This window comes from Falco naumanni, chromosome W, assembly GCF_017639655.2.
Source record: "Falco naumanni isolate bFalNau1 chromosome W, bFalNau1.pat, whole genome shotgun sequence".
Taxonomy (NCBI): domain Eukaryota; kingdom Metazoa; phylum Chordata; class Aves; order Falconiformes; family Falconidae; genus Falco; species Falco naumanni.
The window spans coordinates 23,164,168-23,187,966 of record NC_054079.1 but is presented as its reverse complement, the minus strand read 5'-3'; the positions used below and the strand labels follow the sequence as shown (position 1 = coordinate 23,187,966).

General features: G+C 40.0%; 1 pseudogene; it reads left to right on the top strand.

The window, feature by feature from the left end:
- Positions 1-23,799, top strand: part of LOC121080443 — a 111,992-nt pseudogene that overhangs the window by 48,354 nt on the left and 39,839 nt on the right.

Below are 23,799 nucleotides of genomic sequence, written 5' to 3'. Positions count from 1 at the left end.
AGTGAAACGGCAAGTAGTCCAAGCAGTCTCGACAGCGGGACTCAAAATTGCAGAAGAAAAAATACAAGAAACACCACCTTGGTGATATTTAGGATGGAAAATATCAGAACAAAACATCCAACCTCAATGTATCACCTTGCAAACAGAAATAAGGACTCTGAACGATTTACAGAAACTGTTTAGGAACCATAAATTGGGCTCGTCCTCTCTTAGGGATATCTACTGAAGAACTCCACCCCCTCTTTAAACTATTGGAAGGAGATCCAGACTTGATGTCTCCTTGAACACTTATCCTTTCTGCAAAAACTGCTCTTGATAAAGTGGTGGTAAAATTAGCAGGTCAAGTCACTCATAGGCAAAAAATGGACCACCCTACCTATTAGCCTTTTCATTTTTTATTCAACTTTTCAACCCTATGGTCTCTTATCACAGTGGGTTCCGCAAGACATATATCCTTTGATTATTCTGGAATGGATATTTTTACCACATAATTTTGGAAAAAAAGTTACCACAGCTATTGAAATGATAGCTATGGTAATTCAGAAAGGAAGAGAGCGTTTATTAACTTTAGATGGTGTTGAACCTAATATTATCTATTTGCCTCTTGATACAAAACAGCTAACTTTTTTAACTCGCCACTCTTTTGTTTTTCAGTGTGCTCTAGCGAATTTTACAGGACATATAAGTATTCATTTCCCAGGACACAAAATTATACAATCCCTGCACTCTCTTTCTCTTTTACCTACTTCACAACTAGCTATCACACCAATAGCTGATGCCCCTACAGTATTCACTGATGGGTCTGGCAAGACAGGCCAAGCAGTGATAGTTTGGAGAGATGATGAAGGAAACTGGAAAAGCAACATACATATTGTCACAGGATCGCCTCAGGTAGTAGAACTCTCTGCAGTAGTCTGTGTTTTCAAATTATGGACCACCCCAACAAACATTATCACAGATTCTGCCTACGTGGCAGGCCTTGTTTCTAGGCTAGAATGCTCCTTTTTGAAGGAAGTCTCACACAAAGCCTTATTTGCTCTTCTCTGGGAGCTCAAGTGGCTCCTGGATCGACAGGCACATCCATATTTTATACAACATGTACGCTCACATACCTCCCTACCCGGCCCCATAAGTGAGGGAAACACACAAGCAGATAGGCTTGCAGGTACCATGCAGGTCTTACCTGACAGTTTTGCACAGGGTCATTTACCTCATGAATTATATCATCAAAATGCAAAAGTACTGCAACGCACATTTCAACTGACTCAAGACTAAGCGAGGCAAATTATACAATGGCGTCCTGATTGTCAACAAGTTTTGCCTGCACCGTTGATCAGAACTAATCCTCAAGGTCTTTCATTACTTGAAATTTGACAGATGGATGTTACTCATGTACCAGAGTTTGGCAAGTACAAATATGTCCATGTCTCTACCGACACTTTTTCATCTTGTATTTATGCATCGGTACACTCAGGTGAAAAAGCAAAAGATGTTTGCAGACATTTTATTATGGCCTTTGCCACCTTGGGAGTTCCAATAACTATAAAAACAGATAATGGCCCAGGCTATATAGCGCATAAGACACAGACATTTTTTCAACAATGGGGAACTCAGCATATTACAGGCATTCCACATTCTCCCACAGGCCAAGCCATTATCGAACGCACACATAGCGCTCTTAAAACTATGTTGCAAAAACAAAAAAGGGGGAGTCTAGGGTTAATCCCACAAGAGCATATAGCTAAAGCCTGTTATGTTTTGAATTTTTTAAATCATTGGACGGAGGACGGACCTCCTATACAAGGTCATTTTGGCTTACATAATGCTTCAAATTCTAATGAGAAAGCCCAAGTTATAGTAAAAAATTTACAAACAAATCAATGGGAAGGTCCTTTTCTGTTATTAACTTGGGGTAGAGGGTATGCTTGTGTTTCCACAGGTTCTGGCCCAAGATGGGTACCAGCTTGATGGATCAAGCCATCGCTATCTCAGTCATTGCCATCATCTGTGCCATGATGTCAGCTGCATCAATATGGATCCCGCCTCAACCCAAAACCAACATCTGGGTAACCTTGTCCAATCGCACAGGACAGGACACACTATGCCTGTCAACTGCTTCTCCAGAAAATCCTTTTACAACCTGTCTGGTTGGCCAACCTGTTGATGATTGGCCCGTCCCCTCAGATAAACAGATCATAATTCAGGGATTTGGTGATGTGGTTAACAATTGGGATGGTTGGGTTCCATATTTAGCATATGGTGGGATTGAACCACAGGAACTGGATTTATTAGGATCTGTAAAAATGGATTATTGTGTATACTTCAACTAAACAGGCAAATATGATATAAAAACGATTCAATGGTTAAATGCTACCACACCTGCATATAGAAATGCTAGTGCTTGGTGTAATTATACTTCTCCTAACATATCGAAGTCTAGCAATCGTCCACTTAAACTGCCTGCAGGATTATTTCTAATTTGTGAAGACCATGTAGCATTGGAAGGTTAACTTTGTGAACACTCAATACATCCATGATTATAACTCATAAGTTATGCCACCACAAACGCACTATACATGCCTTTAAAACTGATTGTAAAGATAATATGGAATTTTGGAGCCCTAGTGAAATTATAGCAGCATCTATATTTGCTCCAGGAGTAGGAACAGCGCAAGCGCTAACCACCTTGAATAAGCTTGGCTGCTGGCTTGCAAAACAAACTAATGCAACTTCATTAGCCCTGAGTGGACTACTGCTAGACGTTGATTCAATAAGACATGCTACGCTGAAGAATAGAGCTGCAATACATTTTTCTATTATTAGTGCAAGGTCATGGTTGTCAGGATTTTGATGGACTTTGTTGTATGAATCTGTCTGATCATTCTGAATCTATTCACAAAAGTATTGAAAACCTGCAAGGAGGAGTACAGAAACTACAACAAAGTGATGGTTTTAACATTTTCTGAAATCTTTTTGGTAGATTAGGTTTAACTGCATGGATAAAGAGCTTATTACAAATAGGTGTAGGGTGCTTATTCATTTTTATATGTATTCTGATCTGTATTCCATGTGTGTTAAAATGTGTGCAAACTCTAACAGAGCATTGAAACAAGCCTTTTTTATATATATAAATAAGGGGGAGATGTGGGTATTTCTCGAGCTAGCTTGATGGCATCAGTGAGCAAAAACCAACCTTGGGAGAGAGACATAGTTATGCTTGTTGGAAGGAAGCCATGGGAGCAAGAAGAGAAACTTTAAGATACAGAGTTGTCTGCAGAGCTTGTGGCCTTGTAGATAAAGGGAGTTGCTAAGTTGCTGTGTCTGCAATAGAAAAAAGAGCTAGAATGGAAAATTACTGAGCATAGTTACAGGCTGATACGTCAGCCCGCTGTAAAGGTATAAAAGGCTTGCTTGATTTTAATAAAGTGTCTTCTTCGAGGTGTCTTTGAGTCTTCGATCCGCTCTCGGAGTCCGTGCATCAATACACCACGAATGGTGCCTAACGTGAGGCCCGAAATTGACTAGCTGTTGATCTGGTGGCGTAGCAAAGCCAAACTACAGGACTACGTGCTGAAAGGAAGAGTATCCAGTATCGCAGGATGAAGGTAAGTGGCTGAGAACTATGGGGACTGCTTTAACAAAGGAGCAGAGAACCGTTTTACAAGTTTTTACTAACATTCTTAAGAAGTATGGGAAGAAAATAGATGAGCAAGAATTAAAACGCATTCTTCTATGGGCATCAAAAGCTGACCCATCTGTTAATACCACTAACATTTATACTCCAGAGATTTGGGATAAAATAGGCATCCATCTATGGGACTGCTACAAAAAATTATAAGGTAGCAGCTACTTTGTTGAGCCCTTGGTGAGTTATTTTTGAAACTTTAAAAGCTCATGCTGGCTCACAATCAAAGGAAGCGGAAACAGCTTCTTCAGCTCCTTCACTGCCACACTCTTTAGCAGACGCTGCCGTAAGACCAAAAACTAAACCTGCTGCTACTGCTCTTGCGGCTCTGCCGCCTGATACTCTCGATGATGACATGGATAATCCTTTTGACCCAGAGCTTACTGATCCAGAAAAAGAGCCTGAATTATATCCTCCAGACCCTCATGATAAATGGGTGGCTGTAAAAGGGGAAGCAAAGCAAGCAGGGGATACAGATGTGCTGTGTGCTTTCCCTGTGGTGTATGTGCCAGATCAAGATCCGCAATGGGAAGCTCTCTCGTATGCTTTTATTAAAGATATCAGGAGAACAGTGACAGACCATGGGCTTGGGGCTCCTTATACTACTCATTTAATAGAGTCTCTCTGTGATACTCATGTGTTTACCCCTAATGATTTTAAAACGTTGTTTCACTTGATAATGACGGACATGCAATACACTATGTGGGAGTCAGAAACGAGGCAGCTTGCAGGCATCCAAGCTACTGAAAACTCAGTGTTGGGGGCACGTGATCCGTTGCGAGCGGTTAATGTAGATGTATTACTAGGGCAAGCTGATCATAGCACCAATGCTGCGCAAGCTAGGATTTGCCAGGCAGGTTTGCAGCAAGTAAAACAATTGGCGTTCCGTGCTTTGAAAACTGTCCCTGAAGCAGGTAAACAGAGGCAGCTTTTTGTCAGAATTAAACAAGCAAATGAACCATTTATGAAATTTTTGGACAGACTTAATGAGGCTTTGGAAAAGCATTTTGATAATGAGAAAGCACGTGAATATATTTTTAAACAACTTGCTATTGAAAATGCCAACCCTGACTGACAGAAAGTATTATGATCTTTAAAGAATCCTAGCACTGATGATATGTTGAATGCTTGTATGAATATTGGGTCTAGACAGCATGATTTGTCTCTGATTGTGGAAGCATTTGCAACGCTATCAGTTAAGTCACAGCAATGCTTTTCGTGTAGTCAGTACGGCCATCTACAAAAGAAGTGTCTGAAAGCAAAAGTAAATAATAAAGGGGGTCCATCTGGAATCTGTCCGTGCTGTCGTAAAGGGCATCATTATGCCAATCAATGTCAATCAAAATTTGACTGGGATGGCCAGTCTTTGACCTTACTGGGAAACCCCAAGTGGAGCACCATGAGGGGTTGCGCTATGATAACAAATTACCTCTCTGAATGGCCCCCCCGGAGCTGCAGCAGTCTGTGCACCAGTACAAGTGGCAGCACCAGTATACGGATGAGATCTTAATTGCTGCAGAATCAAAACAGACAGCCCAAGAAGTGAAACGGCAAGTAGTCCAAGCAGTCTCGACAGCGGGACTCAAAATTGCAGAAGAAAAAATACAAGAAACACCACCTTGGTGATATTTAGGATGGAAAATATCAGAACAAAACATCCAACCTCAATGTATCACCTTGCAAACAGAAATAAGGACTCTGAACGATTTACAGAAACTGTTTAGGAACCATAAATTGGGCTCGTCCTCTCTTAGGGATATCTACTGAAGAACTCCACCCCCTCTTTAAACTATTGGAAGGAGATCCAGACTTGATGTCTCCTTGAACACTTATCCTTTCTGCAAAAACTGCTCTTGATAAAGTGGTGGTAAAATTAGCAGGTCAAGTCACTCATAGGCAAAAAATGGACCACCCTACCTATTAGCCTTTTCATTTTTTATTCAACTTTTCAACCCTATGGTCTCTTATCACAGTGGGTTCCGCAAGACATATATCCTTTGATTATTCTGGAATGGATATTTTTACCACATAATTTTGGAAAAAAAGTTACCACAGCTATTGAAATGATAGCTATGGTAATTCAGAAAGGAAGAGAGCGTTTATTAACTTTAGATGGTGTTGAACCTAATATTATCTATTTGCCTCTTGATACAAAACAGCTAACTTTTTTAACTCGCCACTCTTTTGTTTTTCAGTGTGCTCTAGCGAATTTTACAGGACATATAAGTATTCATTTCCCAGGACACAAAATTATACAATCCCTGCACTCTCTTTCTCTTTTACCTACTTCACAACTAGCTATCACACCAATAGCTGATGCCCCTACAGTATTCACTGATGGGTCTGGCAAGACAGGCCAAGCAGTGATAGTTTGGAGAGATGATGAAGGAAACTGGAAAAGCAACATACATATTGTCACAGGATCGCCTCAGGTAGTAGAACTCTCTGCAGTAGTCTGTGTTTTCAAATTATGGACCACCCCAACAAACATTATCACAGATTCTGCCTACGTGGCAGGCCTTGTTTCTAGGCTAGAATGCTCCTTTTTGAAGGAAGTCTCACACAAAGCCTTATTTGCTCTTCTCTGGGAGCTCAAGTGGCTCCTGGATCGACAGGCACATCCATATTTTATACAACATGTACGCTCACATACCTCCCTACCCGGCCCCATAAGTGAGGGAAACACACAAGCAGATAGGCTTGCAGGTACCATGCAGGTCTTACCTGACAGTTTTGCACAGGGTCATTTACCTCATGAATTATATCATCAAAATGCAAAAGTACTGCAACGCACATTTCAACTGACTCAAGACTAAGCGAGGCAAATTATACAATGGCGTCCTGATTGTCAACAAGTTTTGCCTGCACCGTTGATCAGAACTAATCCTCAAGGTCTTTCATTACTTGAAATTTGACAGATGGATGTTACTCATGTACCAGAGTTTGGCAAGTACAAATATGTCCATGTCTCTACCGACACTTTTTCATCTTGTATTTATGCATCGGTACACTCAGGTGAAAAAGCAAAAGATGTTTGCAGACATTTTATTATGGCCTTTGCCACCTTGGGAGTTCCAATAACTATAAAAACAGATAATGGCCCAGGCTATATAGCGCATAAGACACAGACATTTTTTCAACAATGGGGAGCTCAGCATATTACAGGCATTCCACATTCTCCCACAGGCCAAGCCATTATCGAACGCACACATAGCGCTCTTAAAACTATGTTGCAAAAACAAAAAAGGGGGAGTCTAGGGTTAATCCCACAAGAGCATATAGCTAAAGCCTGTTATGTTTTGAATTTTTTAAATCATTGGACGGAGGACGGACCTCCTATACAAGGTCATTTTGGCTTACATAATGCTTCAAATTCTAATGAGAAAGCCCAAGTTATAGTAAAAAATTTACAAACAAATCAATGGGAAGGTCCTTTTCTGTTATTAACTTGGGGTAGAGGGTATGCTTGTGTTTCCACAGGTTCTGGCCCAAGATGGGTACCAGCTTGATGGATCAAGCCATCGCTATCTCAGTCATTGCCATCATCTGTGCCATGATGTCAGCTGCATCAATATGGATCCCGCCTCAACCCAAAACCAACATCTGGGTAACCTTGTCCAATCGCACAGGACAGGACACACTATGCCTGTCAACTGCTTCTCCAGAAAATCCTTTTACAACCTGTCTGGTTGGCCAACCTGTTGATGATTGGCCCGTCCCCTCAGATAAACAGATCATAATTCAGGGATTTGGTGATGTGGTTAACAATTGGGATGGTTGGGTTCCATATTTAGCATATGGTGGGATTGAACCACAGGAACTGGATTTATTAGGATCTGTAAAAATGGATTATTGTGTATACTTCAACTAAACAGGCAAATATGATATAAAAACGATTCAATGGTTAAATGCTACCACACCTGCATATAGAAATGCTAGTGCTTGGTGTAATTATACTTCTCCTAACATATCGAAGTCTAGCAATCGTCCACTTAAACTGCCTGCAGGATTATTTCTAATTTGTGAAGACCATGTAGCATTGGAAGGTTAACTTTGTGAACACTCAATACATCCATGATTATAACTCATAAGTTATGCCACCACAAACGCACTATACATGCCTTTAAAACTGATTGTAAAGATAATATGGAATTTTGGAGCCCTAGTGAAATTATAGCAGCATCTATATTTGCTCCAGGAGTAGGAACAGCGCAAGCGCTAACCACCTTGAATAAGCTTGGCTGCTGGCTTGCAAAACAAACTAATGCAACTTCATTAGCCCTGAGTGGACTACTGCTAGACGTTGATTCAATAAGACATGCTACGCTGAAGAATAGAGCTGCAATACATTTTTCTATTATTAGTGCAAGGTCATGGTTGTCAGGATTTTGATGGACTTTGTTGTATGAATCTGTCTGATCATTCTGAATCTATTCACAAAAGTATTGAAAACCTGCAAGGAGGAGTACAGAAACTACAACAAAGTGATGGTTTTAACATTTTCTGAAATCTTTTTGGTAGATTAGGTTTAACTGCATGGATAAAGAGCTTATTACAAATAGGTGTAGGGTGCTTATTCATTTTTATATGTATTCTGATCTGTATTCCATGTGTGTTAAAATGTGTGCAAACTCTAACAGAGCATTGAAACAAGCCTTTTTTATATATATAAATAAGGGGGAGATGTGGGTATTTCTCGAGCTAGCTTGATGGCATCAGTGAGCAAAAACCAACCTTGGGAGAGAGACATAGTTATGCTTGTTGGAAGGAAGCCATGGGAGCAAGAAGAGAAACTTTAAGATACAGAGTTGTCTGCAGAGCTTGTGGCCTTGTAGATAAAGGGAGTTGCTAAGTTGCTGTGTCTGCAATAGAAAAAAGAGCTAGAATGGAAAATTACTGAGCATAGTTACAGGCTGATACGTCAGCCCGCTGTAAAGGTATAAAAGGCTTGCTTGATTTTAATAAAGTGTCTTCTTCGAGGTGTCTTTGAGTCTTCGATCCGCTCTCGGAGTCCGTGCATCAATACACCACGAATGGTGCCTAACGTGAGGCCCGAAATTGACTAGCTGTTGATCTGGTGGCGTAGCAAAGCCAAACTACAGGACTACGTGCTGAAAGGAAGAGTATCCAGTATCGCAGGATGAAGGTAAGTGGCTGAGAACTATGGGGACTGCTTTAACAAAGGAGCAGAGAACCGTTTTACAAGTTTTTACTAACATTCTTAAGAAGTATGGGAAGAAAATAGATGAGCAAGAATTAAAACGCATTCTTCTATGGGCATCAAAAGCTGACCCATCTGTTAATACCACTAACATTTATACTCCAGAGATTTGGGATAAAATAGGCATCCATCTATGGGACTGCTACAAAAAATTATAAGGTAGCAGCTACTTTGTTGAGCCCTTGGTGAGTTATTTTTGAAACTTTAAAAGCTCATGCTGGCTCACAATCAAAGGAAGCGGAAACAGCTTCTTCAGCTCCTTCACTGCCACACTCTTTAGCAGACGCTGCCGTAAGACCAAAAACTAAACCTGCTGCTACTGCTCTTGCGGCTCTGCCGCCTGATACTCTCGATGATGACATGGATAATCCTTTTGACCCAGAGCTTACTGATCCAGAAAAAGAGCCTGAATTATATCCTCCAGACCCTCATGATAAATGGGTGGCTGTAAAAGGGGAAGCAAAGCAAGCAGGGGATACAGATGTGCTGTGTGCTTTCCCTGTGGTGTATGTGCCAGATCAAGATCCGCAATGGGAAGCTCTCTCGTATGCTTTTATTAAAGATATCAGGAGAACAGTGACAGACCATGGGCTTGGGGCTCCTTATACTACTCATTTAATAGAGTCTCTCTGTGATACTCATGTGTTTACCCCTAATGATTTTAAAACGTTGTTTCACTTGATAATGACGGACATGCAATACACTATGTGGGAGTCAGAAACGAGGCAGCTTGCAGGCATCCAAGCTACTGAAAACTCAGTGTTGGGGGCACGTGATCCGTTGCGAGCGGTTAATGTAGATGTATTACTAGGGCAAGCTGATCATAGCACCAATGCTGCGCAAGCTAGGATTTGCCAGGCAGGTTTGCAGCAAGTAAAACAATTGGCGTTCCGTGCTTTGAAAACTGTCCCTGAAGCAGGTAAACAGAGGCAGCTTTTTGTCAGAATTAAACAAGCAAATGAACCATTTATGAAATTTTTGGACAGACTTAATGAGGCTTTGGAAAAGCATTTTGATAATGAGAAAGCACGTGAATATATTTTTAAACAACTTGCTATTGAAAATGCCAACCCTGACTGACAGAAAGTATTATGATCTTTAAAGAATCCTAGCACTGATGATATGTTGAATGCTTGTATGAATATTGGGTCTAGACAGCATGATTTGTCTCTGATTGTGGAAGCATTTGCAACGCTATCAGTTAAGTCACAGCAATGCTTTTCGTGTAGTCAGTACGGCCATCTACAAAAGAAGTGTCTGAAAGCAAAAGTAAATAATAAAGGGGGTCCATCTGGAATCTGTCCGTGCTGTCGTAAAGGGCATCATTATGCCAATCAATGTCAATCAAAATTTGACTGGGATGGCCAGTCTTTGACCTTACTGGGAAACCCCAAGTGGAGCACCATGAGGGGTTGCGCTATGATAACAAATTACCTCTCTGAATGGCCCCCCCCGGAGCTGCAGCAGTCTGTGCACCAGTACAAGTGGCAGCACCAGTATACGGATGAGATCTTAATTGCTGCAGAATCAAAACAGACAGCCCAAGAAGTGAAACGGCAAGTAGTCCAAGCAGTCTCGACAGCGGGACTCAAAATTGCAGAAGAAAAAATACAAGAAACACCACCTTGGTGATATTTAGGATGGAAAATATCAGAACAAAACATCCAACCTCAATGTATCACCTTGCAAACAGAAATAAGGACTCTGAACGATTTACAGAAACTGTTTAGGAACCATAAATTGGGCTCGTCCTCTCTTAGGGATATCTACTGAAGAACTCCACCCCCTCTTTAAACTATTGGAAGGAGATCCAGACTTGATGTCTCCTTGAACACTTATCCTTTCTGCAAAAACTGCTCTTGATAAAGTGGTGGTAAAATTAGCAGGTCAAGTCACTCATAGGCAAAAAATGGACCACCCTACCTATTAGCCTTTTCATTTTTTATTCAACTTTTCAACCCTATGGTCTCTTATCACAGTGGGTTCCGCAAGACATATATCCTTTGATTATTCTGGAATGGATATTTTTACCACATAATTTTGGAAAAAAAGTTACCACAGCTATTGAAATGATAGCTATGGTAATTCAGAAAGGAAGAGAGCGTTTATTAACTTTAGATGGTGTTGAACCTAATATTATCTATTTGCCTCTTGATACAAAACAGCTAACTTTTTTAACTCGCCACTCTTTTGTTTTTCAGTGTGCTCTAGCGAATTTTACAGGACATATAAGTATTCATTTCCCAGGACACAAAATTATACAATCCCTGCACTCTCTTTCTCTTTTACCTACTTCACAACTAGCTATCACACCAATAGCTGATGCCCCTACAGTATTCACTGATGGGTCTGGCAAGACAGGCCAAGCAGTGATAGTTTGGAGAGATGATGAAGGAAACTGGAAAAGCAACATACATATTGTCACAGGATCGCCTCAGGTAGTAGAACTCTCTGCAGTAGTCTGTGTTTTCAAATTATGGACCACCCCAACAAACATTATCACAGATTCTGCCTACGTGGCAGGCCTTGTTTCTACTAGGCTAGAATGCTCCTTTTTGAAGGAAGTCTCACACAAAGCCTTATTTGCTCTTCTCTGGGAGCTCAAGTGGCTCCTGGATCGACAGGCACATCCATATTTTATACAACATGTACGCTCACATACCTCCCTACCCGGCCCCATAAGTGAGGGAAACACACAAGCAGATAGGCTTGCAGGTACCATGCAGGTCTTACCTGACAGTTTTGCACAGGGTCATTTACCTCATGAATTATATCATCAAAATGCAAAAGTACTGCAACGCACATTTCAACTGACTCAAGACTAAGCGAGGCAAATTATACAATGGCGTCCTGATTGTCAACAAGTTTTGCCTGCACCGTTGATCAGAACTAATCCTCAAGGTCTTTCATTACTTGAAATTTGACAGATGGATGTTACTCATGTACCAGAGTTTGGCAAGTACAAATATGTCCATGTCTCTACCGACACTTTTTCATCTTGTATTTATGCATCGGTACACTCAGGTGAAAAAGCAAAAGATGTTTGCAGACATTTTATTATGGCCTTTGCCACCTTGGGAGTTCCAATAACTATAAAAACAGATAATGGCCCAGGCTATATAGCGCATAAGACACAGACATTTTTTCAACAATGGGGAGCTCAGCATATTACAGGCATTCCACATTCTCCCACAGGCCAAGCCATTATCGAACGCACACATAGCGCTCTTAAAACTATGTTGCAAAAACAAAAAAGGGGGAGTCTAGGGTTAATCCCACAAGAGCATATAGCTAAAGCCTGTTATGTTTTGAATTTTTTAAATCATTGGACGGAGGACGGACCTCCTATACAAGGTCATTTTGGCTTACATAATGCTTCAAATTCTAATGAGAAAGCCCAAGTTATAGTAAAAAATTTACAAACAAATCAATGGGAAGGTCCTTTTCTGTTATTAACTTGGGGTAGAGGGTATGCTTGTGTTTCCACAGGTTCTGGCCCAAGATGGGTACCAGCTTGATGGATCAAGCCATCGCTATCTCAGTCATTGCCATCATCTGTGCCATGATGTCAGCTGCATCAATATGGATCCCGCCTCAACCCAAAACCAACATCTGGGTAACCTTGTCCAATCGCACAGGACAGGACACACTATGCCTGTCAACTGCTTCTCCAGAAAATCCTTTTACAACCTGTCTGGTTGGCCAACCTGTTGATGATTGGCCCGTCCCCTCAGATAAACAGATCATAATTCAGGGATTTGGTGATGTGGTTAACAATTGGGATGGTTGGGTTCCATATTTAGCATATGGTGGGATTGAACCACAGGAACTGGATTTATTAGGATCTGTAAAAATGGATTATTGTGTATACTTCAACTAAACAGGCAAATATGATATAAAAACGATTCAATGGTTAAATGCTACCACACCTGCATATAGAAATGCTAGTGCTTGGTGTAATTATACTTCTCCTAACATATCGAAGTCTAGCAATCGTCCACTTAAACTGCCTGCAGGATTATTTCTAATTTGTGAAGACCATGTAGCATTGGAAGGTTAACTTTGTGAACACTCAATACATCCATGATTATAACTCATAAGTTATGCCACCACAAACGCACTATACATGCCTTTAAAACTGATTGTAAAGATAATATGGAATTTTGGAGCCCTAGTGAAATTATAGCAGCATCTATATTTGCTCCAGGAGTAGGAACAGCGCAAGCGCTAACCACCTTGAATAAGCTTGGCTGCTGGCTTGCAAAACAAACTAATGCAACTTCATTAGCCCTGAGTGGACTACTGCTAGACGTTGATTCAATAAGACATGCTACGCTGAAGAATAGAGCTGCAATACATTTTTCTATTATTAGTGCAAGGTCATGGTTGTCAGGATTTTGATGGACTTTGTTGTATGAATCTGTCTGATCATTCTGAATCTATTCACAAAAGTATTGAAAACCTGCAAGGAGGAGTACAGAAACTACAACAAAGTGATGGTTTTAACATTTTCTGAAATCTTTTTGGTAGATTAGGTTTAACTGCATGGATAAAGAGCTTATTACAAATAGGTGTAGGGTGCTTATTCATTTTTATATGTATTCTGATCTGTATTCCATGTGTGTTAAAATGTGTGCAAACTCTAACAGAGCATTGAAACAAGCCTTTTTTATATATATAAATAAGGGGGAGATGTGGGTATTTCTCGAGCTAGCTTGATGGCATCAGTGAGCAAAAACCAACCTTGGGAGAGAGACATAGTTATGCTTGTTGGAAGGAAGCCATGGGAGCAAGAAGAGAAACTTTAAGATACAGAGTTGTCTGCAGAGCTTGTGGCCTTGTAGATAAAGGGAGTTGCTAAGTTGCTGTGTCTGCAATAGAAAAAAGAGCTAGAATGGAAAATTACTGAGCATAGTTACAGGCTGATACGTCAGCCCGCTGTAAAGGTATAAAAGGCTTGCTTGATTTTAATAAAGTGTCTTCTTCGAGGTGTCTTTAAGGTGTCTTTGAGTCTTCGATCCGCTCTTGGAGTCCGTGCATCAATACGCCACAGATACACTGGTACAAGCATCTTCAAACGCTCCTTGAGACGCTCTTTTAGATATGGAAATGTTTCTAATTTTCTCCTCTATTTAAAAAAATATGCAAATTAATTTCAAATGTGTTGGAAAATTAAAAGTGTAAATGTGTCAAAGTCCTTATTTTGTACAGTACTTAAACTGATGTGCATTATTATGAAATGTGATGTAGAGCACTGAGGAAGGAAGATGAACAGCTCTTACCTTCCCTTGGAACAGTGATTAAATTTTCTTCCTTTCTTCCCTCCCTTATCCTATTGTGACTAGGTTGGCATCTTGCTTTCAAATACTACAATATGTGGATTTCTCTTGTTGGAGCTATTCTGTTTTGCATTGTAATGTTTGTCATTAATTGATGGGTAGCACTTCTAACATACGTCATAGTCCTTGGACTCTATGTCACTTAGAAGAAACCAGGTATGTATAGGGTTTTCTTCTGGTTTTGGTGTGGGGAAGAAGGGGATAGAGGAAGGAAAAGGTCATGTTATTTAGAGAAAAATGAGAAAATTCTATTTGGATGACTAGTTCAAACTTCTGTTTCAGACTTTCCAGTTGTAATGAAATGCAATTATGCCTGTATATTCATTGCTGTTTTCTTCCTCCTCCTCTGAGTATATCAAGATCCACCCAATTCAAATGTTTGCCCTTAGACATAAGCATTTGAATGAAAGTTAGAGAGAAAGGTGCGTATAAGAAGAGCTTGGGTTGCAATGCTGAAGGCACCAGAAAAGCATGTTTTGACAGGAAATGAAAGGGGATGCTCCTGTACTCTTCTGAATTGGAAATGTATTTGTGTAGCATTTGTGGGTTTTTTCAATAAACTATTCCTGTAGCTATGAACAATTTATATACTTTCTTCCTTCCCTTTAAGAACACTATATGATTATAAGTGCAACATGGAGCAGGATTGAGCCAAAGTGTTCCTGAAGTTAAAAACAAGGAAAAGGCAAAATCCTATGTTGTGAAGATTATAAAGTACTTAAATAATATATCAATCGTAACTAGCAAAATTGGAACATATATGGGAACAACTAGAGAGGATACTAAGAGCTTTCATTTCCTCATAAAAATAATATTCTAAAAGGAACTGCATAATCTAGTCTGTCCTCTTTATTCCATCAAAAGTTATGCATTGAAAGGATTTGACTTAATTTAGACAATGCCTTGCAAGGTTACTTTACCTTTGCTGTCATTCAGAATAACTAAACATCTTATTTTTTTCCAAAATGTTAATTTTTTTAACTCTGAAGTTGACAGTCTTTGAAATGTTGGAAGCAACTCAGTTCTCTTTTTCCTCTCATTTTCCTCTCCTTTTCTTATCTTTTTCCTCCTTTTTCTTCTTTAATATAAAATATCAAACTGTAACATCTATTGGACATCTTCTACAGAAATGTTATCTTTAAATAGAATTGCCTATTTAGTTGTAGGGTCTTTTAGCCATTTGGTGTTCAACATTCATTTTGTGATCATGTAGTCTTATGTTGAACTGCTTTAAATAAAATATTGAAACTTCAAATCATCCCACAGATGTGAAATGGGGATCCTCAACACAAGCTTTGATTTATTTGAATGCACTACAGCATTCTATTCGTCTCTCAGGAGTGGAAGATCATGTGAAAAACTTCAGGTAACAGTTTATGAATGTATTAAGGACATAAGAAATTACTTCTGCTACGTAGCCAGTAGGGTATGGCTGTTTCCTATCATGTCTTCCATTAAATTGCCTGTTCACCTCCTATGGTTTGTAATAACTTTTAATAGCACTATCTTAGCTTCTGGGCATATCTACATTAGTATTTTATTTCTGATCAGGAGTGCACTTGAGAAGCAAGTCTGTTTACTGCACTTCAGTTTGTATCATGAACTGGTGGTCTTGGGGCACGTAAATTGCATTCCTTTTTGATGAAACTAAATTGAAAGATTTGCTCCAAACTGCTAATGGGCATTCAGTCAATGTGATCAGGCTAAAACTGATCTAACCAAAAATCCCTGAAATATGCATAATACGTATGTTGTGTCCTCAACACTAGCTGATTCACATTAGGGATATTCTTCTGCTGCAGTGCAGCAATGATAAACAGGCTACACTAGCAGTCTTCACACAACTGAAGGAGTGAACTGATTTTTTCATTAGCCAACATGGCTGCCCAAGAAGTGTCCTATTGAAGTAGGTAATTGCCTATCCTATAGTATGTATGCTGGTTTTATGGAATGAGCTATTCCAGAGGAAAGGTGCTTCAAAAAAATTTAACAGAAGGTGTTGATTACTTAAACTTTCCTCTAAATAGATAGAATCATAGATTGAACAGGACTTCACCAGGTGATCTTGTCCAACCATCCACTCAATTGGCTTAGTGCAGAGACATCTGCAAAGTTAGAACCAACTTTGTTAGATCAGGATGCTCAGGACCACATCCAGTCAAGTTTTGAGCATTTTCAAGGATGGAGATTTTGCAGCTACTCTAGGTAATCTTTCCCAGTGTTAGACCACCCTAATTTTTTATTTTTTTTTTTTTTCCTTAATGTTGGAATGTCCTACGTTATATCTTCAGTTACCCCTTGTCTTTTTTTTCCTGTGCACCTCCAGAAAGAGTCTGGCTCCATCTTATCTATAGCCTCCTATTAGATAACTGAAGACAATACTGAGATGCCTTCATTTGCCTTCTTAAGACTGAATTAACTTAGTTGTCACCCTTCCCTTGTACATCATGTGCTCTAGCCTCCAAATCTTGGTTGATCCTTTGTTGTTGACTCCTCTCTTTTCAAATTGGGTGGTTACCTACTACATGCTGTGTTGCAGCACAAACAAACTAGCAGGCTACAACAAAGCTTTACCATTGGTCAAATTCTACCATCTGTGCTGTATCTCCTCCCTCCAGAGGCCAGACCACACTACTACTCCTCCTCCATCCAACCTCCTCTCCCACAATCCTCAGGGCTATTTAACCACTTAGCAGGAATAAGCTACAGCTGCACATCATCCATGTCAATCAACCCACTGTCGCTGAGGCAAGGCCACAGCTGCATGTTATCAATGCTAATCAACCCACTGCCTTCATTCCTCTACAATGCTGCCCAAGCCCGGCATAGGGTTTATACTATTGACACTTAGTCGAGCAACTCATCCCTTGCATCTACAAGTCTAAGAAATGTCTTATTCTGTCATAGTTATGCTCAGTGTGCTAGCAAATGAATCTAGCTACTAAAATCTTCTGTTGTTTACAGAAGGGAATTTGCCTACTTAGAGCATAATTTAAGGAGTGAGTTTTAGGAGAGATTCTTGATACAGGTGCTATTTGCTGTCGAGGTTAAGTCCAGAATCCAGAACCTGGCAGCGATGGAGTATTTTTCAAAGAAAAGATTGATAATATTGCCTGTCATTTGGGGAAAATACACCAGTTCTGCCACCTAGCCTCTCTTGGAGGTGACTAAAATTAAACAAAACAAAAAATAGGACAGGTACTCACAATGTCTGTGTTGCATAGATACAGATATTTGAAGTAAGATGTCAGCCAATTATGATAGGTATCAGCACAACCCCAGTGTATATTATAGTAAAACTGTAAATTACCAATATATTAATATGGATATTAATGAACTTTCCACTTCTGAAGAGCTGGATGTTGTAAGCATAAACTGCAAAACCTGAAGTCTAATTATGAAATTACTGTTCTTTCTGAAGTTCTAAGACTATGTGACATTAAAATCTCTCATTATTTACAAATACCCTACTATTACACCCAGTCATATTAATGGGGGGGAAAAAAAAAAAAAAAAAGAGTCTGACTTAAGAAAAAAAAGAATCTCTGCTCGGATGCTTGGAATACCTCCTCCCTCTGCTTCTTCACTGACCTTGGTATCTACAGAATTGTTTCTCTCACACTTTTTCTCACTCTTCTTTCTCACAGCTGCTGTGCGGTGTTTTTTACCCTTTCTTAACTGTCATCACAGAGGCACTACCAGCTTCACTCATTGGCTCATCTTTGGGCTGCAGTGTGTCTGTTTTGGAGCTGACTGCAACTGTCTCTGTCTAACATGGGGGTAGCCCCTTTCCCTTCTCAGAGCCACCCCTTCCGCCCCTCCTGCTACCGAAACCTTGCCACATAAACCCAATACAATAGCTTTTTGAGTTATAAACTTCTCTAATAATTTTCCAGAGGAGGTATAGATCTCCACATGAGCCAGTTAAAAGTACTCTGGCTTTAGGAGTACTTTTTTGTTACTCTTTTTAGTCTGACACTGATTTCTAACCTATGGCAAAAAATGTTTTGAATTGTAGAGGTACATCCTAAAACTAACTGGTTCTAGTATGGAAAATGAACTGCAGCTGTTGTAGGGACTGAGACAGATGGACAAATTACTTTTAGTGATTCTTATGGTTTAAAAATTTTTTTTCTGAAATGAATGAGACTGTATACTTCAACTTCTAAAATTTATTATAAAGATCAATTAATAATGAAATAATGGATGAATAATGAATGAATAATGAATAACTTATTTCACTTACAATAGTTTGGTTGTTCCTTCTGAATGATAGCAATAAAAGCATATGGTTCCAGTTCTGTTGGACAGAGAATCTAAGCCAGAACATGTAAAAGGATGTGACTTAAAAGATGGGGGAAGAAATTTATCCCTCTTAGTCTTGTCTAAATTCTGTTTCTGATCTTTTAAAATGTTTAAATATTCAGACTTAGTGGGATTATTAAGTTTGGAAGCAATTAATCATACATATGCTGACAATTGTCAGATTGATCTTGTCCTAATTTAACATAATCTTCTAAAAGCAGATGATGGTATTACCTCTCCTATGAGGATTACAGTCTCGTGGCCTCTCTTTTTTACAAAGTAAGATAACAAAGCTCCAGAGGAAATGACTTCTAACCATTTTTCCCCCCTATCTACAATTATTAGACCTCAGTGCTTAATTATGACAGGTGCTTCAAACTCACATCCAGCTTTGCTTCACCTTGTCCATGCTTTCACCAAAAATGTGGGCTTGATGATCTGTGGCCATGTACATATGGTAAGTGTATTCTTTCTTTTTACTTAAAAATTACCTTGACTTTTTAACAAAACTGTCATTTTCTTCAAGTGAAAGACGTTAGTTTCCTGAGAAGTGCAAAAATTGTGATTTACTGGTGGGATCCACTCATGTAGGGGTCACCACCTTTGCAGTTAGGTGTGCTACACCTTTAAGGAAGCTAATATGGCAGTTAACATAAACATCAGGATGTTGTGCTTTGCATCACTTTTAATCCACTTCTAAATGAAAGTCCTGCAGTAGAAGTTGTGTTTTAGGATATGCGTATGTATGGTATGGGAGGAAACAGCAAAATTAGTATCTTCGATCATTTGATATTTAAATGCTTTGGAAGACTTGTAGGAGTAAAGTGAATACTGGAATACAATCTGGGCCTTTTTCTGTCCTTGTGTCATTCAGTCTTGTGCTCTCTCATACATTGGACAGAGCAGTCAGTCAAAATGACAGCAGTATACAGCTAACTGTCTAAGTTAGTGCTATCTTCTCTGAAAGAAAACATTTTTCTTTCTGCAATAGATGGAATTGCATTTCTATCTCATACAAGTTACCACAAAGACTGAGATTTATCATAAGCAAATACATGGATACTTGATTAGTTTTGTATGAATGAGGAAACTTGGACTCTCAAAAATCGCAGCAGAAACTTGTAAATTGTGGCTTTAATCTTTAGTTGAAACACAGAGTCAAATCTTAAGGTAGCTTTCTCCAAAGCTGTGAGACTCACTGCAATACACAGAGACACAGAACGGTTGAAACTGGAACATGAAACAGACTAGAAGCAGAAATATTTGGGACTGGTCTTAATCAAGCTGCAGATCTCAAACTTTCATCTGGATATTTTCCCAGATCATAGAATCATAGAATGGTTTGGGTTGGAAGGGACCTTAAAGATCATCTAGTTCCAACCCCCCTACCATGGGCAGGGACACCTTCCACTAGACCAGGTTGCTCAAAGCCCCATCCAACCTGTCCTTGAACACTTCCAATGATGGGGCATCCACAGCTTCTCTGGGCAACTTGTTCCAGTGCTTCACCACCCTCATTGTAAAGAACGTCTTCCTAATATCTAATCTAAATCTATCCTCTTTTAGCTTAAAGCCATTCCCCCTTGTCCTATTACTTACATACCCTTGTAAAAAGTCCCTCACCAGCTTTCTTGTAGGCCCATTGGTAAAACAATGTAAAAATAAATAGTAATATAAAGTGGTAATGCAATTTAAAATCTTGGAAATTTGAGGGGATGTCATGGTTGAACCCCAGCCAGCAACTAAGTACCATGCAGCTGCTCACTCACTCCCCAACCCCCACCCTGGTGGGATGGGGAGGAGAATCAGAAATAGGTAAAACCCATGGGTTGATATAAGAACAGCTTAATAACTGAAATAAAGTAAAATAATAACAACAACAATTGTAATCAAGGAGAGAGAGAGAGAAATAAAATCCAAGGGAAAAAAGCAAGTGATGCACAATACAATTGCTCACCACCTGCTGACTGATGCCCAGCCAGTCCCTGAGCAGCAATCGTCCCTCCCGGCCAACTCCCCCCAGTTTATATACTGAGCATGATGTTCTATGGTATGGAATTTCCCTTTGGCTAGTTCAGGTCAGCTGTCCTGGCTCTGCTCCCTCCCAGCTTCTTGTGCACCTCCTCACTGGCAGAGCACAGGACACTAAAAAGTCCTTGATTTAGAGTAAGCACTACTTAGCAACAACTACAACATCAGTGTTATCAACATTATTCTCATACTAAATCCAAAACACAGCACTGTACCAGCTACTAAGATGAAAATTAACTCTATCTCAGCCAAAACCAGGACAGGGATTTTGATAGCTCTGTGGAAGCTAGAAGTCCAGGGAAGAAGTGTAGGTAACTAAGTCAAATTACTGGGTTTGTAGGAAACATAAGAGACTTAGCCAGTTCTAAATCTCCCTTGATGGTAAATAGAACACAGTGGTAGTCTTAATGTCTCAGGCAGTTGTTGCTTTTTGCTCCTCTAACCTGCTTCCACAGTCTGATCTTGGATTAGCAATGCAGACTTCATGTTGTGCTTCTATATGTTGTACTGAATATCACAATAAATAGTTTTCATAGAGCTTCAGTAGAGGCACTACTGTGACAAAGGCTTTCTGAAATAGCAGTAGGAGGGAGCAGTAGTAGGATTATGTATAAATGTAGGCAAATGCAGTTTCAGTACAGCTTGAAACAAATACTCCCATAAAACCTAATATTAAGTCATCTTATATCCATGTATGTTTTGTTACAGAGCCCTTTTCTTCTAGAGTTATGTTATGCTTTGGAGGACAAATTTATGCCACAAGCTAGTGAAGTGGTTGTGCTCTGCAGGAACAAGAATGTTTAAGGTTGAGGAATCCTTATCCTAAAAATGAGAATGTGGTCCACTCTTTATTGTTGTTATGATGTTATGATATGTTGTTATATGTATGTTATGTAATGAGTGATATTTCATTGGGTTGGGTTCTTTTTGACAGTGGAAAACATGTTTTGAGGTCCTTCAAGTTTTATTTGGATTCTAGCAGTGAAATAAAACATTCTGCTTTATTATGACTGATGCTTATATTTCTTGTTCCCTCTCCCCCTTCATTTCCTTCTTTTGAAAGGGTTCTAAGAGGCAAGCAGTGAAGGAACGGTTAAGTAATCTGGCCAAGTACCAACAAAGGCTTATTAAAAACAAAACAAAGGCCTTCTATGCACCAGTGCATGCAGAGGACTTGAGGGAAGGAGGACAGTATTTAATGCAGGTACACCTGTGTTGTGGTTTAACCCTGGCCGGCAAACAAGCACCGTGCAGCCACTTGCTCACTCCCCATCACCCAGAGGGATGGGGAATCAGAAAGGAATGTAAAACTCAAGGGTTGAGATAAGAACAATTTAATAGGCAAAACAAAAGCCACGTACACAAGCAAAGCAAAACAAGGAATTCATTCACTACTTTCCATCAGCAGACAGGTATTTGGCCATCTCCAGGAAAGCAGGGCTACATCGTGCCTAAAGGTTACTTCGGAAAACAAATGCCATAATGCTGGATGCTCCCCCCCCACCCTTCTTCCCCCAGTTTATATACTCAGCATGATGTCATATGGTACAGAATACCTCTTTGGCTAGTTTGGGTCAGCTGTCCTGGCTGTGTCCCCTCCCAATTTCCCATGCCTCCCCAGCCCTGTGGCTGGCAGGGCCCAAGAAACTGAAAAGACCTTGACTTAGTAAAACATTACCCAGCAACAACTGAAACCGTGAGTATGCTATCAACATTGTTCTCACACCACGACATTGTTCTCACACCAAATCCAAAACACAGCACTGCACCAGCTACTAAGAAGAAAATTAACTCTATCCCAGCTGAAACCAGGACAACCTGTTTCATGTTTGTTTGGGTTTTTTTAATGGAAGTGGTGAGGATGGACATAAAAAAATTAAATGTTTTTATACTTTGCATGTTGAAGTATTTCCATTATGCAAAGTTATCCTAAAACTTTGAAAGATACTTGTATGCTTAAAAAAAAAAAAAAAAAAAAAAGGAAACTATTTTTTAAAAGTAAGTTACTGAAACAACTAATTTGTGTTCTCCTTAGGCTGCTGGTCTGGGTAGAATGAGACCCAACACCCTTGTTCTTGGATTTAAGAGAAACTGGAGAAAAGCTGACATTAGAGATGTTGAGACCTATATAAATTTTTTCCAGTAAGCAGAAAATGCAGAAATGTGGATAATTCTTATTACCAAATGAACAAAAATGAAACATAAGTAAAAGAATTTTTATTTCAGGAAGATTAGTTACACAAGCTTTCTTCTAATTGCTTTCAGATGCTTTCTAGTTTTCCACATTGCTGATCCAACAATCTTCAATCCAGTGTTTTTTTCTGATATGGAAATTAATAAGTAGCTGTTTTACAGTTTGAACAGAGTAAATTTCTATTTAACAACCCTTTCTGCATCTAGAGAGCATTGTGGCAGCAGTTTGAGATTTAAGAGTTACAGTCATTGAGGATTAAGTCTAGAAAATGAATCAACCGTTATGTTAACTTTTCATCTTCTAGTTAAACCAGTAAAATATTCTATTGGATTTGTGTGGCAAGGTTTTGGTAGTGGGGGGGCTACAGGGGTGGCTTCTGTGAGAATCTGCTAGAAGCTTCCCCTATGTCTGATAGAGCCAGTGCCAGCTGGCTCCAAGACGGACCTGCTGCTGGCCAAGGCCAAGCTGATCAGCAACAGCGGTATTGCCTCTGTGATAACATATTTAAGAAGGGGGGGAAATACTGCAACTGCAGAGAGAGGAGTGAGAATATGAGAGCAACAACTCCACAAACACCAAGGTCAGTGAAGAAGGAGGGAGAGGAGGTGCTCCAGGTACCAGAGCAGAGATTCCCCTGCAGCCCATGATGAAGCAAGCTGTCCCCCTGCAGCCCATGGAGGTTAATGGTGGAGCAGATATCCACCTGCAGCCCATGGAGGACCCCATGCCAGAGCAGGTGGATGCCTGAAGGAGGCTGTGATCCCATGGGAAGCCTGCACTGGAGCAGGCTCCTGGCAGGCCTTGTGACCCTGCGGGGGACCCACATTGGAGCAGTCTGTTCCTGAAGGACTGCACCCCATGGAAGGGACCCACGCTGGAGCAGTTAATGAAGAACCACAGCCCATGAGAAGGATTCGTGTTGAAGTTGTTCATGGAGAACTTGTCTCCTGTGGAGGGACCCCATGCTGGAGCAGGGGAAAAGTGTGAGGAGTCCTCCCCCTGAGAAGAAAGGAGCAGCAGAGAC